The sequence below is a fragment of the Lissotriton helveticus genome, chromosome 3_1, assembly GCF_964261635.1.
Source record: "Lissotriton helveticus chromosome 3_1, aLisHel1.1, whole genome shotgun sequence".
NCBI classification, from domain to species: domain Eukaryota; kingdom Metazoa; phylum Chordata; class Amphibia; order Caudata; family Salamandridae; genus Lissotriton; species Lissotriton helveticus.
This window is the reverse complement of record NC_136061.1, coordinates 848718998-848735140: the sequence shown is the minus strand read 5'-3', so window position 1 is coordinate 848735140 and position 16143 is coordinate 848718998. Positions and strand designations below refer to the sequence as shown.

The window sequence follows — 16143 nt, the reverse complement described above, 5'->3', positions numbered from 1 at the left end:
CTGCTGATCGCAGTCCATCCAGCGCCGTCCGCCGCCGCTCCGTACAACGTGGTGTCTGCAGATGCCCCGGGAGACGCGGCTGGTCTGCGCCGCCTCTGCCCGCGCTGCACCTTCTCCACGCCGCCGCCCACTCCTAAATCGAGGCCCCGGCTGTGTAGGCCGCTCCGGAGCGCCACGATCTAGGTCGACGTCCCGGCCTCGTAAAGCAGTCCTCCGCCTCCACTCTTGGACCGGGGACGGCCACTCACAGTAGGCACCAAACTGGCACGTTGAGACCTGTTTACTGGGACCAGGGCAGGATATCTGTGAAGGATTTCGAAAAGGCTGGTCGGAGCTCGCGCTCTACACGGCCGCCATGCTCGCTGGCCAAGCCACGCCCCCACCTATTTTGATTTTTAATCTCAAGTTCGAAAGTTGGTGTCATGCAGATGAAGGTAGAGTTTTTTAAAATGTATTTGGGTGAGTGATGTTGGCATGTCCTTCATGCACCATCAGTGTATTCACAAGGTTGACAACCTAAATAAAAATGGCAAAGTAAAGTATAGGTTTTCAGTTGTTTTCTTATGAATCTTCATACGGGTCAGTGTGCTTCCCTCTGGTCTCAAGAGTACTGCTGTAAAAATCATTGAAAGAAATAAATAAAATAAAAAATACAAGTGTGCAGTAAAGTTCAAAGTAGGATTTTTATGGAACACGGCTGCCATATGTGTCTGACTTAAAATGCAGTTTTCACATGGATTTTATACTGTTGATAGATCTTGTATAAATAACACAGCCAGTCGGTCACTACCTGACGTTAGGATTTTTCCAAGCATTTATCCAATCATTACGACGAGACATTTAGTTATATTTGAATATTAACTTTTGAAATGTTCTGCAACTGAAGTAAAGTAGCAGAACACTTATATTCTCAAGATTGCCCTTTATTTCTCAAGGTCTTGTGGTAGCAGTACACTTATAATCTCATGATTCCCCTTTATTTCTCAAGGTCTTGTAGTCCCTGCAAGCTCAGCAGGCTCATCAGATGTTCTGCAAGCTCCTTATTTAGTGTCACAAAGTAGAACCTGAAATTAGATGACTTCCACACTACAGCCTCCTACAAATCAAATCTTCTATCTGCACAGTTTTCTTATGTAAATCATTCAACCTAATTCTTGCATGTTTCACTAGTCTGGCCTACCTTTCCCAATCCCCTAAACCTCAGGTCAGATATAATACTATCCACCTTAAAGAGTTACATTTGAATTCCTTCTCCATCACCCCAAAGTTTTCAGGCTGCATAGAGGGTGAGGGGGGTCACTCACCAACTGTTTCCCTTCTGATCCCTGTCTGACTAGTATTGCATTTCTGCAGTCAATTTGTTCTGTCCTTCTGGAATACCTTGCCATTTCTGTTTGTTGTAACCCCAGCCCCCTTCAATCAAGCCATTACACCCATAACATGGTCTTTCTATGTTCGAGCATTCCCTATGCACAGCTGCCACTTAGCCACACTGCACTCCCTCCCATCATCTTATACTTGTGGTAGTACATTGGATATGTCATTCTTATCTGTTAGAGACTACTAGCCGCAGATTCCTTTATGTAGAATTATCCCCAGGTGTGAGACTGGATCCGGATACCATTTTTTGCCACAGCTTCCCTGCGTGCCTAGGGGACATCACGTGACTCCGCCAAGGCGTCGCCCGCGTACGTGACATCAGCAAGGTCACATAAGACCCACCCCGGCCCACCTATGTCAGTTGTTTCCTTTTCCGCGTGAAACGCGGATCCGGTCTTTGCTACAGGCCTGTTTTGGGCCCCTTTTCTCTTCCATTTCTTTTTGATGGTACAGTGTGCGAATGCCGCCGGGCTTCAAAACTTGCACGTTTTGTGGGCGTTTTATGTCGGCAACGGACCCTCACCTCATTTGTATGTGGTGTTTGGGGGAGGATCACGGCAACACTGATGGTGAGGCGTGCCAACAGTTGAAGCCGAAGTCTTGGCGGGAGCACCGCATGTAACTCGTCTCGGCGCGTCTCTCCAGGTCGACGTCCTCCCCTCGGTCTGCTTCGGCGAACAGCTTCAGATACATCCGTGGTAGTCGCCCTCGCCCTTCTCCGATGTCACGTGAGCGTCGCTCCCCGGTGGGTAAGTGTTGCAGTTTGTTCCCGGAGGCTGGTTTCCGGCCTGCCGGGCTTTCGACTCTCCGCTGGTGATGCGACCCTGCGTGTCGTCCTATCCATCGCTTCCCGGTGTTGGGGTGTCGAGAGTCCAAATGGACACGTACACAGCGGCCTTACAGGCCCCGCTGGCGTCTCCTCCTCCTTCTCCTGCTGGGGCGTCGGCAGATCCCTCACCTTGCGCAGGGCCCTCCACGGCGGCGCCGGCGGCTCCAGCCCCGGCGCCGACTGGTTCGGATCCAGGCTTGGAGGATGTGGTGCTGGTGGGATGCGGCTCCTCTGGGGCACCTCCTTCAGGCCACAACGTCTCTGGCTCGCCACACACTGCCACAGGAGTCCCTGTGGTGTCGCGGAAGGTCGCCGAGGCTCGGGTCACATCCTCGAGCCCCCTTCGGTCCTTTGACAAGGTGGTCCTGTCTAAGGCTGAGGTGACGCCGCTACGGCACCGGCAGTAGCTGGACCGTGCGGAGCCACAGGGGTCGGTGGACCCTCCTCGTCCCGCTCTGGGTCGAGGCCGGGTGAGGACCCCTCGTCCCTCTCCGCCCCCCTCTCATCATTCCCCACGGGCGGCTGCCTCATCAGAGGGCGAGTCGGAGGTTGAATCGCCCCTGGTGCCGCCACATGGGTTGCCGGGCGATCGCCGCCACATTCTTGCCGCGGCTGGCGGAAGGCTTCGTGTCACTCCCCAGGCCCGTCTTGTTCATCCACGCAGGTGGCTGCCTCGACGGGGGGGTCGGGTCGGCGTCGTTCTGGCGCCGCCCCGGAGCTGGTTCAGCTCCAGCTTCACTCCAGTCTCTGGTACAGGGGGCCTTGGAGGAACCTTATCCGGTGACGCCAGATGGTGCCGACGTCCTGCTGCAGGCAGCGGACTCTACGGCTCCGTGCAGGGGTTGGACCGCGGATTCGTCTTCGGACGCTCCTTCTCCAGAGGCAGGCTGTATAGTGGTATCGTCCTCCTCAGAGACTGGTCCACGGGTGGTGTATTTTTCACCGACATCGAAGGGCGGCTCCCCACCCTTCTTGAGGCAGAGGTGTTAGTCGGAAGAGCGGCAGGTCCCTCATTCTTTGGCTCCTTCTGACTGTCCCACTTGGCCTCAGGGACAGCCGCCTTAGTTTGCAGCAGTCTCCCACAGAGGAGCTGCTTTCTCAGCCGCGGGGCCCTACTGAGGTGGGTGCGGCCTTCGCCCACACGGGGTCCACGGCTGTGAGTATCCTGCGCATGGGTGACCCGGTGGCTAACTTTCCGGCGGATCATCTCCAGGGCTCTGGTGGGAGTGAAATCTTACTTCCCTTTTAAGGTTCACTCCTTGACGGGGGCTTGGAGGCGTCCTGCCTCGTGTGAACCGGTGCTTCAGCATCTTCTGCACCGGCACCTCCCAGCGCCGCGTGACCTGGCGTGTCTTTCCCTTAACCCCTCGGCCGCCAGCCCCCTTTTGCGGACTGCTTTTCTCTCCCTGCCGCCACTGTTGAGGCCCACTGGCTGGACTCCTGGGGGCGCAACATGTTCGCCTCGACCAGCGCTGCCCTTCGGGCCCTTTACACCTTGTGTGTTCTGGCTAGGGCCTCCTCCTGTTTGTGGGACTCGGCTGAGTTTCTGGGATCCGCAGCATCCCAGGAGACTGGTCAGGTGGACTTACGGCATAATGCGTTGGATGGCCGGGAGCTTGTGGCGTTTATTCTCTGCTCCGCTCTGGACATCTCAGAAGTGCTGGGCAGGGCAGGGCCATGGCTTCCTCAGTCTCTCTCCATCGCCATGCTTGGCTTCGGGACGGGGTATTCCCTGAGAATATTCGGGAACGACTCATCGACCTTCAGTTTGATGGCAGCCTGTTACATGCTCCGGCCGACTCCGCCATCCAAAGGCTCTTGGCGGGCTCCGTCCTCCTCCTCTGACTTATCCTCCTGCTCCATCCCCTCCTCAGTGACTCGTGTGTTGGGCTGATTCTGGGCCTTCTTAGGCCGGTTATTCTGGCTTTGTAGTGTGTATCTGAAAGAAACAGGTTAGTGTTCGATTCCTTACCTTAGAATATACCCAGGTGTCAGGCTGGATCTGGAAAGTTTTCGTCAGCAGTACCCCTGCGCGTCGGTAGGCGTAGTCTGCGGCTCCGCGTCTGTCGTCGGTGTCTTGAGTACTTAGACACTGCCCTCGTGCGCTGAAGTCAGTTATTCTTTTTTCCGCGCCAGCAAGCACAGATCCGGGAAGAGCAGTACTCTAGTCATTTTTTGACTAACTTTTTTGATCTCATTTGATCACTTTTAGAGTCTTATTCGACTCGCGATGCTGTTAGGGATGCCTTGTTTTAAACCTTGTGACGCCTGTCACCGCCTGATGTCGGTGCCCGACCCCCACCATCGGTGCCTGCCCCGACTGCCGGGCCTTGATCTTGAAGGCTAGACGGGAGCGGTGACTCACTCCTTGCTCCCAAGCCGAGTGGTCGCTCCCCTGCTGCTGTTGTGGTATCGTTTTGCTGCGCATCTCATTCACTCTGTACTCTGACTGTTATTACTGCCTTCTGTGTGCTCTGATTGCCGCCTGCCTGCTTAATTTACCGCGCTGCCCATTCACATAGTGTAATTGCCGACCTGCATTGTGTAATTGACAACGTTACTTTGTTGCAGACTGCTTAGATCATTTCGCCGCTTTGCTCATTAACATTTGGTCTTGCTAGCGCGACTCTGTGCATAAATAGCATTTTACCCCGAGCCCTCTTGCCGGTCTGACCCCTCCGCCTCCATCTTGTTGTTATTGTCGTCCTCCTTAGCCCGCCCCGCCTCCCAGCTGAACCGCCCTCCCACAATCAACAAACAGCGCGTCCTGACCTGGAAGCGCCGTGACTCACTCCTTGCTCCCAAGCCGAGTGGTCGCTCCCCTGCTGCTGTTGTGGTATCGTTTTGCTGCGCATCTCATTCACTCTGTACTCTGACTGTTATTACTGCCTTCTGTGTGCTCTGATTGCCGCCTGCCTGCTTAATTTACCGCGCTGCCCATTCACATAGTGTAATTGCCGACCTGCATTGTGTAATTGACAACGTTACTTTGTTGCAGACTGCTTAGATCATTTCGCCGCTTTGCTCATTAACATTTGGTCTTGCTAGCGCGACTCTGTGCATAAATAGCATTTTACCCCGAGCCCTCTTGCCGGTCTGACCCCTCCGCCTCCATCTTGTTGTTATTGTCGTCCTCCTTAGCCCGCCCCGCCTCCCAGCTGAACCGCCCTCCCACAATCAACAAACAGCGCGTCCTGACCTGGAAGCGCCGTGACTCACTCCTTGCTCCCAAGCCGAGTGGTCGCTCCCCTGCTGCTGGACCGCGCCCAGCGCCAGACCCCCTGCCCCTCGCGCTGCCCAGCCCTCCCGCATTACCTACGATGCCTCCACCCTCCTAGCCCTCAACCCCGGCCGCGCCCCCAACTGCGTCCAAGCCGCCCCTGGACACACCCATGGACCTTTCTCATGCTACTCCTGCAGATTCAGCGGCACCGACAACATCTCCGCTACGACCACACCACAGATTCCCGACCCCAACCACCTAGAATGCATCCTTCTCAACACCCGCTCGGTCCACAGGCATGCCATTGACCTTTGGAACCTACTAGACACCATCTCTCCTGACGTCGCCTTCCTAACGGAAACATGGATGAACGCCTCCTCCGCCCCTGACATCGCCATCGCTATCCCTGAAAACTATAAGATCACACGCAAGGACCGCACCGACCATACAGGAGGAGGAATCGCTATCGTCCATAAGAAATCCATCCGCATTTCCACCAACTCCGACGCCAACCTCGCTAACTCCGAACACCTTCACTTCCAGATCCACATCGACCCCAAGACAACTCTCAGAGGCACCCTCCTCTACAGACCACCAGGACCCCGCGCAAAATTCAGTGAAGACATCACAGACTTCATCACCCCACACGCGCTCCCCTCCAAAGACTACATCCTCCTAGGAGACCTCAACTTCCACCTCGAAAAGCTCAACGACCGCAACACCGCCACCCTCTTAGACAACCTCGCCAACCTCGGACTTAAACAACTGGTCACTTCCCCCACCCACATCGCAGGTCACACACTCGACCCAATCTTCACCTCCAGCAATCATGTCTCCTTCAGCCACACTACGGAGCTCCTCTGGACTGACCACAGCTGCGTTCACTTCGCCTACAACAAACCAAAACCCATCAACCACCACCAACCAACTCTACAAAGAAACTGGAACAAAATCACCATCGACCAGATCTCCTCATCGCTCCTTCTTAACCCCCCAGCCCTCTCCTCTAATGCCAACGAAGCCGCCTCCAACCTCACCCTTTGGCTATCCAACACCGCCGACACCTTAGCACCACTGAAAAAACGTCTTCACAAACTTGGAAACAAGAAGGCCTCATGGTTCAACGATGACCTCAAGAAATCCAAGAAACTGTGCCGCTCCCTTGAAAAGACCTGGAAGAAAGACCCATCCTCCAGCAACAAGGATGCCTTCAAAAGCGCTATTCGTACTCACCACCAACTGATCCGAAAAGCCAAGAAAACATCATTCAAGGATCGACTTGACAACAACGCCCACAACAGCAAGGAACTATTCAACATCGTCAAGGAATTTTCCAACCCCTCGGCCAACTCCAACGACATCACCCCCTCTCAAACCCTCTGCGACTCCCTAGCCTCTTTCTTCCACAACAAGATTGTCGACATCCACAACAGCTTCGACAACCAACCCGGAAGCCAACCCACCCTACCATCTGCAGACCATCTTCCCCCCGCTAACACCCTTAACGCCTGGAACCCAATCTCCACCGAGGACACCATCCGCCTGATGAACTCCATCCACTCTGGATCCCCCACAGACCCATGCCCTCACCACATCTTCAACAAAGCAGACTCCGTCATAGCTCCGCACCTCCGAGACGTCATCAACTGCTCCTTCAACACCGCCACCTTCCCGGATGACTGGAAACACGCTGAACTCACCGCCCTTCTGAAAAAACCAACAGCAGACCCCAGAACTCAAAAACTACCGCCCCATCTCGCTTCTTCCATTCCCGGCCAAAGTCATCGAGAAAGCAGTCAACAACCAGCTCGCCGCCTTCCTCGAAGCCAACAAATCCCTCGACCCCTCACAATCTGGCTTCCGAGCAAAACACAGCACTGAGACCGCCCTCATCGCAGCAACAGACGACATTCGAACTCTACTGGACAATGGAGACACAGTCGCCCTCATCCTCCTTGACCTCTCTGCAGCATTCGACACAGTCTGCCACAACACCCTTTTACAACGCCTCAACAACATCGGAATCCAAGGAAAAGCACTTGACTGGATCACCTCGTTCCTCAATGGAAGAACCCAGAGAGTCCGCCTCCCACCATTCAAGTCCGAGGCCTCTGAAATCATCTGCGGCGTACCACAAGGATCCTCACTCAGCCCTACCCTCTTCAACGTTTACATGAGCCCCCTTGCGGCCATCGCTCGCCGACACAATCTCAACATCATCTCCTACGCGGATGACACTCAACTTATCCTCTCTCTCACCAGGGACCCCAGCACCGCCAAAACTAACCTACACGAAGGAATGAAAGAAGTCGCAGAATGGATGAAACAAAGCCGCCTGAAACTGAACTCAGACAAAACAGAAGTCCTCATCTTAGGCACATCCCCCTCGGCTTGGGATGACTCCTGGTGGCCGGAAGCCCTCGGAAAAGCACCCATCCCGACAGACCACGCACGGAACCTAGGCGTCATCCTAGATTCCTCACTTTCAATGAACAAACAAGTCAGCGCCGTATCCTCCTCCTGCTTTAACATTCTTCGCATGCTCAGAAAAACATTTCGCTGGATCCCATCCGAAACAAGGAAAACAGTCACCCATGCTCTGGTCACGAGCCGACTGGATTACGGAAACACCCTCTACGCAGGCACCACCGCTAAACTCCAGAAGAAACTCCAACGAATCCAAAACGCATCAGCCAGGCTCATATTAGACATCCCACGCAACGAACACATCTCTGGTCACCTGAGAGACCTCCACTGGCTACCCGTCAATAAGAGGATCACTTTCCGACTGCTTACCCACGCACACAAATCGCTCTACGACATCGGACCAGATTGCCTCAACTCTCGGCTGTCCTTCTACACCCCCGCCCGCCAACTTCGCTCTTCCAGCCAAGCCTTCGCCACTGTACCTCGCATCAACAAGACCACCATGGGAGGCAGATCCTTTTCATACCTGGCTGCCAAAACATGGAACTCACTCCCCGCTTACCTTCGCCTCACCCAGAATCACCTAGCGTTCAGAAAGCAGCTTAAAACGTGGATATTTGACAAATAATCCTCCCCCCTTTCCTAAGCGCCTTGAAACCCTCTGGGTATGTAGTGCGCTATACAAATTTCATGACTTGACTTGACTTGAGCGGTCCCGTAAGCTGCTCGAGCTCTGGCAGTCGGCTCCGCGCCACTCGAGGAGGAAGTTGAGAGACCGGTCACGGAGCCGCAGTCATCGCCGCTCGTCGAGTCACCACCACTCGTCGGGCTCCAAGTCCTCCAGTAAGTCTAGGCATCCGAAAAAGAAGTTGGAGGCGTCATCGCTCTTCCGACTCCCCCCGACGCTCGCGCAACGCTGCCGGGGGTTCGGGCGACATCGCCCGCGCGGCTCCGCTGGAGCCACAGGCGCCGTGTCCAGCTCCATACCCGTCGGTCCCTGGGCTGCACGTGACGCCGAAGGAGATCAGTGCTTTCCTCGTGGCCATGAGGACTCACTGCCTTCGGGCCCCGCGGGTCCGACTGGGAGCCCTAGGGCCCCACAGGATCCAGACCTTTATCCGGGTCGTCACCAGTCGACCTCACGACTCCTCCGCTGTCGCTGACCCTGAGGGTGTCTCTCCCAGTGCAGTCTTCAGACGACACCGTCCCCGGTTTCAGCCCCGGTCTGGGTGCGACGCTGGAGCAGCGCCGCTCGGCACGGTCTCCGACGCCGATGGGTGACCAATTTACCTACGACCCGGCTCCATCATTTTTGCCTGGTTTCCAGGCGATGGATGACGAGGAGGACTGGGACGGGTCTGAGGACCCTCTGGCACAGCAGTGCCAGTTAAGCCGGGACTGGGCAGATGAGCTGGGGGAGGCCAGTGGTCTGGACACTTCGCCCGACTCTGAGGTGCTCAAACCGCAGGCAAGCTCCTCGGAGCCTCTACTGCCATTTAGCGAAGCCCTCACCAACGTTCTGATGGGCAACTGGTCCAAACCCTCTACAGGCCTCCCTGTGGATCGGAACGTGGCCCGACGCCTCCGCCCTGCTCCGGGCGATCCCTGCTTTCTGTCCGTTCACCCCACCCCTGAGAGCCTGGTAATTCAGGCCTCTACGTCCCAGACCGCATTCCCGACCGCTCCACTGGATTGGGAATCCAAAAGGTATGATCAGTTTGAAAAGAAACTGTTCTCTCTGAGTTTGGGGCTGTGGTCTGTCAACACTGCTTGCCTTTTGGGCTGCTATCCCCACTCTCTGTGGGATTCGGTTGCGGATGTGCTCCCACAGTGTCCGTAGGAGGCCAGGGCACGGCTCGCCAAAGCCCTGGCGGAGGGGCCGGATGCAGCACGGTACTCCATTAGATGTGGACTTGACACCACGGGCGATTTCCACGACTGTGGCGATTCGTCGCCACGCCTGGCTGAGGTCTGCCAACTTCTCGGGTGAGGTCCAGGCCACGCTCATGGACATGCCCTTCGATGGCCGTTGCCTCTTTGGCGACAAAGCGGATAGTGCGCTAGAGCATTTTTAAGGACTCCAGGGCTACGGCCAAGTCCTTGGGCCTAGGCCAGCGCCAGCAAACTTCTGCTTTTCGCCCCTTCGTGGCCAAGGAAGGGGCGCCCCCACATGTTTGTCCAGCCACAGGCCGCAGAACCAACCTCATCGCGGACGTGGTAACCGCCGTGGCGGTGCCGGGGGACAAGGGCAAGGTCAGTCCACATCCGCCCCCGCAGCATCTACCTCAAAGCCTTCCTAGTCCGGCGTTTCAGGCCCATTCGGCGCCAGTGGGGGGCAGGGTTCGCCATCACCTCCTCCACTGTCGTACCATCATGTCGGACAGGTGGGTGCTGCAAATCGTTCGAAGGGGCTACTCCCTCCCCTTCGAGGCGACACCTCCAGCCATGCCACCGCAGTACCACCGCATGTCGGGGGATCACTTGTAACTTCTGCAAGAGGAAGTTACGGCCCTCTTGGCCAAGGGGGCCATCGAGCGCATTCCTGGGTCAGAAGTAGGGTATGGTTGTTATTCCCACTACTTTCTGGTCCCCAAGAAGGGCAAAGGAGGCCTACGCCCTATCTTGGACCTCCGAAATGTCAACGGCTTCCTCCGAAAGGAGAAGTTCAAGATGCTGACATTGGCTCAGGTCTTAGCTGCCCTAGACCCTGGAGACCGGATGGTGGCGTTGGACTTGCAGGATGCTTATTTCCACAGCCCCGTCCTGCCTGCCCCCCGGAGATACCTGCGGTTCACGGTAGGCCACAAGCACTTTCAGTTTACCGTGCTCCCCTTCGGCCTTACCAGCGTCCCTCGTGTGTTCACAAAAGTGATGGCGGTGGTCGCAACTCATCTGCGCAGATCAGGGGTTCCAGTCTTCCCCTATTTCGACCACTGGTTGTTGAAGGCGGGCTCGCCCCAGACAGTCGTCTCTCACCTCCCGATTACGGCCGACCTCCTGCACCTGCTAGGGTTCTCCATCAATGTGCTGAAGTCACACCTGTGCCCCTCCCAGAAGCTCCTCTTCATCGGAGCGGCTCTGAACTCGGCACAGTTTTGGGTTTTACCTCCCGAGCAGCGGGTTTGGGATATTCAGGCTCTGATTCCGATCTTTCAGCCTTTATCCCGGGTCTCTGTCAGATTGACGCTGCGGCTCCTGGGGCTGATGGCCTCCTGCATCCTACTGGTGCATCACGCCAGGTGGCGGATGCGGGCTCTGCAGTAGGACCTGAGGTTTCAGTGGGCACAGCATCAAGGCAAACCTGTCCGACCACGTCCTGTTATGTTATGTTAATTGGGCTCTTCTATAGCGCAACGGCTACTCGCAATGGAGTGTCCCGGCGCTTTGGCGAAGAGGGCCTTTATTGGAAAGGAAACATAACTGAAATTAAAAGACTTCACAATTCATAAGTAAAAAGCCAGGTTTTTAATGCCTTTCTAAAGGACATCAGGCTGGGGGCTTGTCTAAGAGCAAGAGGCAATTTATTCCACGCGTGTGGGGCCAGGTAGTGAAAGGAGCGCCCCCCTTGTCTAGTTCGTTTGATGGAAGGAACGGACATTAGAAACAAGGAGGCAGAACGAAGAGCTCTGCTCGGTTTATACAAAACAAGACGCTTTTTAATATACCTGGGACCCAAGTCATGAAGAGCCTTGTAAGTTCTGATCTCGGAGGGTACTGCAAAACAGTTGCAGTGGTGGCTCACGGACCGCGATTGGGTAAACGGCAGATCCCTCTACCTACCCCAACCGGAGTGCGTAGTAGTAATGGATGCGTCCCTCCTGGGATAGGGGGGGGCCACATGGGCGAAGCGGAGATAAGAGGACTCTGGTCTCCGGCGAAGTCCCTGCTCCATATCAACCTTCTGGAGCTGCGGGCGATCCGGCTTGCACTGAAGACATTCCTTCCCTCTGTCCGGGGAAGTGTAGTGCAGGTGTTCATGGACAACACCACCGCCATGTGGTATTCCAACAAACAGGGCGGGGTGGGGTCGTGGACCCTTTGTCAGGAGGCTATGCGCCTCTGGACATGGCTGGAACGCCAGGGTATCACCCTGGTGGTTCAACACCTGGCAGGTTCCCTGAACGCCAGGGCGGACGAACTCAGCCGTCAGTGCATGATGGATCACGAATGGCGTCTGAACTCGGACGTGGCGCAAGGTCTCTTTCAGCAGTGTGGAGAGCCTTGGTTAGATCTATTTGCCACCGAAGAGAACGCGCAATGTCATCGGTTCTGCGCGTTGGTATTTCCAAGGCGGAGACGCTTTTAGTCGCGAGTGGAGCTGCGGTCTGTTGTACGCCTTTTCGCCTATACCACTTCAGCATTCTGGGCAGAAGAAGATCAGGCGCGACCGGGCCCAAGTCATCCTTGTGGCTCCGGACTGGGCACGAAGGTACTGGTATCCCGAGCTACTCAGCATGTCAGTCGATCCCCGGATTCGTCTGCCTCTTCAGGAGGACCTTCTGTCGCAGCAGCAGGGGACGGTCCCACACCCAAACCTGTCCAGTCTCCACCTAGATGCGTGGAGATTGAGCGGCGACAGTTGAGGCCATTTAACTTGCCTCCTGAAGTCTGTGATGTGATTCTGGCAGCCAGGCGTCCCTCCACAAAATCCGTATACGCCTGCAGGTGGAACAAATTTGTGGCATGGTGCACAGCAAAGGCTGTGGATCCACTCTCTGCTCCCTTTTCAGAGGTTCTCCTCTTCCTTCTTTCTCTTGCCCAGCAGGGCTCTGCTCTGGGCACCATCAAAGGCGATCTCTCGGCCATTTCAGCCTTTTTAAGGCTTCCTGATGAGCCTTCTCTTTTCAAGTCCCCTGTTGTAAATAGATTCTTGAAAGGCATCACACACTTGTTTCCTCCTGTTCCCTTCGTGATGCCTCAGTGGGACTTGAACCTTGTTCTGACTTATCTGATGTGCGCTCCCTTCGAACCACTTCATAACTGTCCTCTTCGTCTCTTGCCTCTTAAAACTGCATTCCTGGTTTCCATCACCTCTGCCAGGAGAGTGAGTGAGCTCCAGGCTCTGTCTTCTAAGCCTCCTTTCCTCTCTGTCCATCCGGACAAGGTTGTTCTGAGGACTCGTCCTTCTTTCCTGCCCAAGGTGGTTACAGCCTTTCATATCGGGCAGTTCATCACCTTGCCCACCTTCTTTCCGCCTCCGCATCCCTCGAAAGAGGAAGAGAGGCTCCACCGTCTGGACCCAAAACGTGCGCTCTCCTTCTATCTAGATCGCACACGCCAGTTCCGGGTGGACGACCAGCTCTTTGTTGGTAACGTGGGCGCTAAGAAGGGACGGGCGGTGCACAAGCGAACCATCTCGGTGGGTCGTTATGTGCATCAAGGTTTGCTACTCCTTGGCGAAAAAGGAGCCTCCTGTTGAGCTGAGGGCCCATTCCACTCGGCTACTGCCCTGGGTCGGGGAGTCCCCTTGCAGGACATCTGTCAGGCAGCTACGTGGGCCGCGCTACACACGTTTGCTTGGCACTACTGCCTGGACAGCCAAGTCCGGAGAGATGGCTTTTTCGGCTGGTCCGTTCTCCAGGACTTTCTGGTGTGATCTTGGTTCGCTGACCCACCACCGAGGTTGGTATTGCTGGGGTATCTATTCTAAGGTAAGGAATCTAACACGAACCTGTTTCTTTCAGATGCACAAGTTACTTGCCTTCGGTAACGATATAGCTGTAAGAAACAGTAGTTAATGTTAGATTCCTTACTGCCCCACCCATCCTCCCTGTTCTGCGAACTGATATCTAGGGTTAAGGTCATCTCTTTCAGGGCCCTAGTTTTATGGCACCAGTGTCGGTTTCTCTCATGGCTCTGCATTCCTGGCGCGGAAAGCTATGTACAGAACTGACGTCAGCGCGCGAGGGCGGCGTCTAAGTACTCTGACGTCATTCCGGCGATCACGACTCCGACGACGGACGCGGAGCCGCAGACGACTCCTACTGACGCGCAGGGGTACTGCTGACGAAAACCTTCCAGATCCAGCCTGACGCCTGGGGATAGTCTAAGGTAAGGAATCTAACACTAACTACTGTTTCTTACAGATATATAGGTACCGAAGGGAAGTAACTTATGCTTTCTGGCCATTTGCGTCCGTCCTTGAGACTTGGCATTGTTGGCTGCTGGACGGCCCTTTTGTTGATTGTGTGTGTGTTCTGCCGCAGTTGTTGCACAGACTTGGCCCTGTGATTAGGCCTTCTGCTTGCTCGGGCTGCTTGTCAAGCCTTTCGCTGGGTTGGTTTTTTCCCCCCCCATGGCTCTCTTGTTTTTTTTCCTCTGCTGCGGAAGTTCTTCCAAAGAGGGTTCTCATATTTGGGACATAATGTACCCTATGTGGGGTAGTGGTAGCTGTCATATGGCTTACGTTCTGCTAGGGGGTTCTAGTCATCTTCGGGTACCTGTTCTCCATGGCGTTTATGTAGGTTGCTTTTGCTTCTTGAGGTTGTGTGCGTGGCCACTCGTAGTAGTGTGCCCGGGCATCTCCTCCTCTCCCTGCTACTGTCCTGAGATCTGGGATGATCCTGTGTTCTCCCTTGCCAGGTGCCGCCTACTCGGCCTTCCTGGGGCCTTGGGCTGTTCTTCTTGCTTCTGGCGGCTTTTGACTGCCAGCGCTGTTCTGGCTTGCAGGTTGCTCTCCATCTGGAGTGGGTTCGCCTTCTTTTCCCTCGCTTCTTTGGGTTCTCTAGGCTTCTTCTTCCTCTCTTCCTTTCTTGGCATTTGACGGAAGCTATGTTGCCTTGTCGGGAGTGGGGTGCTTCGATCTCACCGAGCTTGCCCTTGGTTCCTCTGCTGTGAGTGTACGGGCCTCTTCAGCCTTCTTCTCCCTCCTACATCCTCTTGGGGTTGGCTGGGTTCTGCTTGTGGGGGTTCCCATTGCCTGGCAGGGACGAGGTTCTACCTGGTCCCTAGATCTGGTCCCCTGTGGGGCCCTCTGTTCTGTATTGGCTGGTGGGAGTCCTTTCGCAGACCCTCCTTCCCAGGAGGTATTGCTAGGGTATCTATTCTACGTGAAGCAATCTGCGGCTAGTAGTCTCTATCAGATGTACGAGTTACTTACCTTCGGTAACGATGTTTCTGGTAGAGACGATTCTAGCCGCAGATTCCTTTACGGTCCTCCCTTATTCTGTGAGGACCCTTGGCCTGGTCTTCGGTGCTCGCCTCCAGGTGGTGGGCCGTGTCTCCTGTGAATGCCTTCTTTGTTCTTGACGGATGGCTCCGTCTGGGGGCGGTTCATTCCTCCTTGGTTCTTTGGAGGATGGGGTTCCGGTGCTCTGGTGTCCTGCTGCTCTGGCTACTCCAGGTTTAGGGGGGGATTGCTTTCTATCCCTGTCCTTCCCTTCCTTCCATTGCTATCCTCTGATTACTGGTCATCTGGCCATGTCTTGTCCTTGTCCCTGTGGGTGGTTGCCCTCTATTAGGGTGATTTGGAAGTTGTTGTCCCTGTCTGCCTTGTGACTGGTCCCCTTCCTTGCTCAGAATGGGGGTGGTAGGTTACTATGTGTGCATGTCTTTACGCATGTTCCTTGCCTCTGGGACACAGGGGTAGAAGGCTGTCCATGTGCTGGCAGGGTGGCTGCGCAGGGCTATGCTTTTTCTTTCTTCTTTTCCTGCCTTTGGGTTCTGCGGTGTTGGCACTACTGTGTAGTGTTGCTAGTCTCCGTTTCTTTCCAATTTTTCTGTTCTTCGCACACTGTTCCCATGCTTCCACAGTTTATCTGGTGGTTCCGCATTGTGGTGTGGAAAAGTTCTCCGAAGAAAACTGACGTAAGCGCGCCGGGGCGGGTCTTATGTGACCTCGCTGATGTGTCACATGCACAGACGACGCTTGGGCGGGGTCGCCCTGCCCCCACGGCGTGCAGGGATGCTGTGGCAAAAAAGGTTTCCGGATCCAGTCTCACTCCTGGGGATAATTCTACATGAAGGAATCTGCGGCTAGAATCGTCTCTACCAGATACATCGTTACCAAAGGTAAGTAACTCATACTTTAAACCCTGAAGGGGATGAACCTTGAGCCTCCTGCATAGCATTGTTTGGCTGGTACTTTCCAGTGTTGCAACACTGTTTCCCTGTGTAGCTGGACATCCTTCTTTTAGCTCTGCATCTCACATGGTTGCACTGATGCAGCGAAAGTTGCCTCTAGTATTGTTCATCAGTTGGATTTGCTTTTATGTCTCATTGTTTCCCTATGTATGAGGCGGCTTTTTCTTCTAATGTTTATGTCCATTTCCTCACAACTAAGGCA

General features: G+C 55.0%; 1 protein-coding gene across 5 annotated transcripts in view; it reads left to right on the top strand.

The window, feature by feature from the left end:
* CLSPN (claspin) overlaps nt 1-16143 on the top strand; it is a 449296-nt gene that overhangs the window by 347591 nt on the left and 85562 nt on the right. The gene's annotated exons all lie outside the window — the stretch shown is intronic.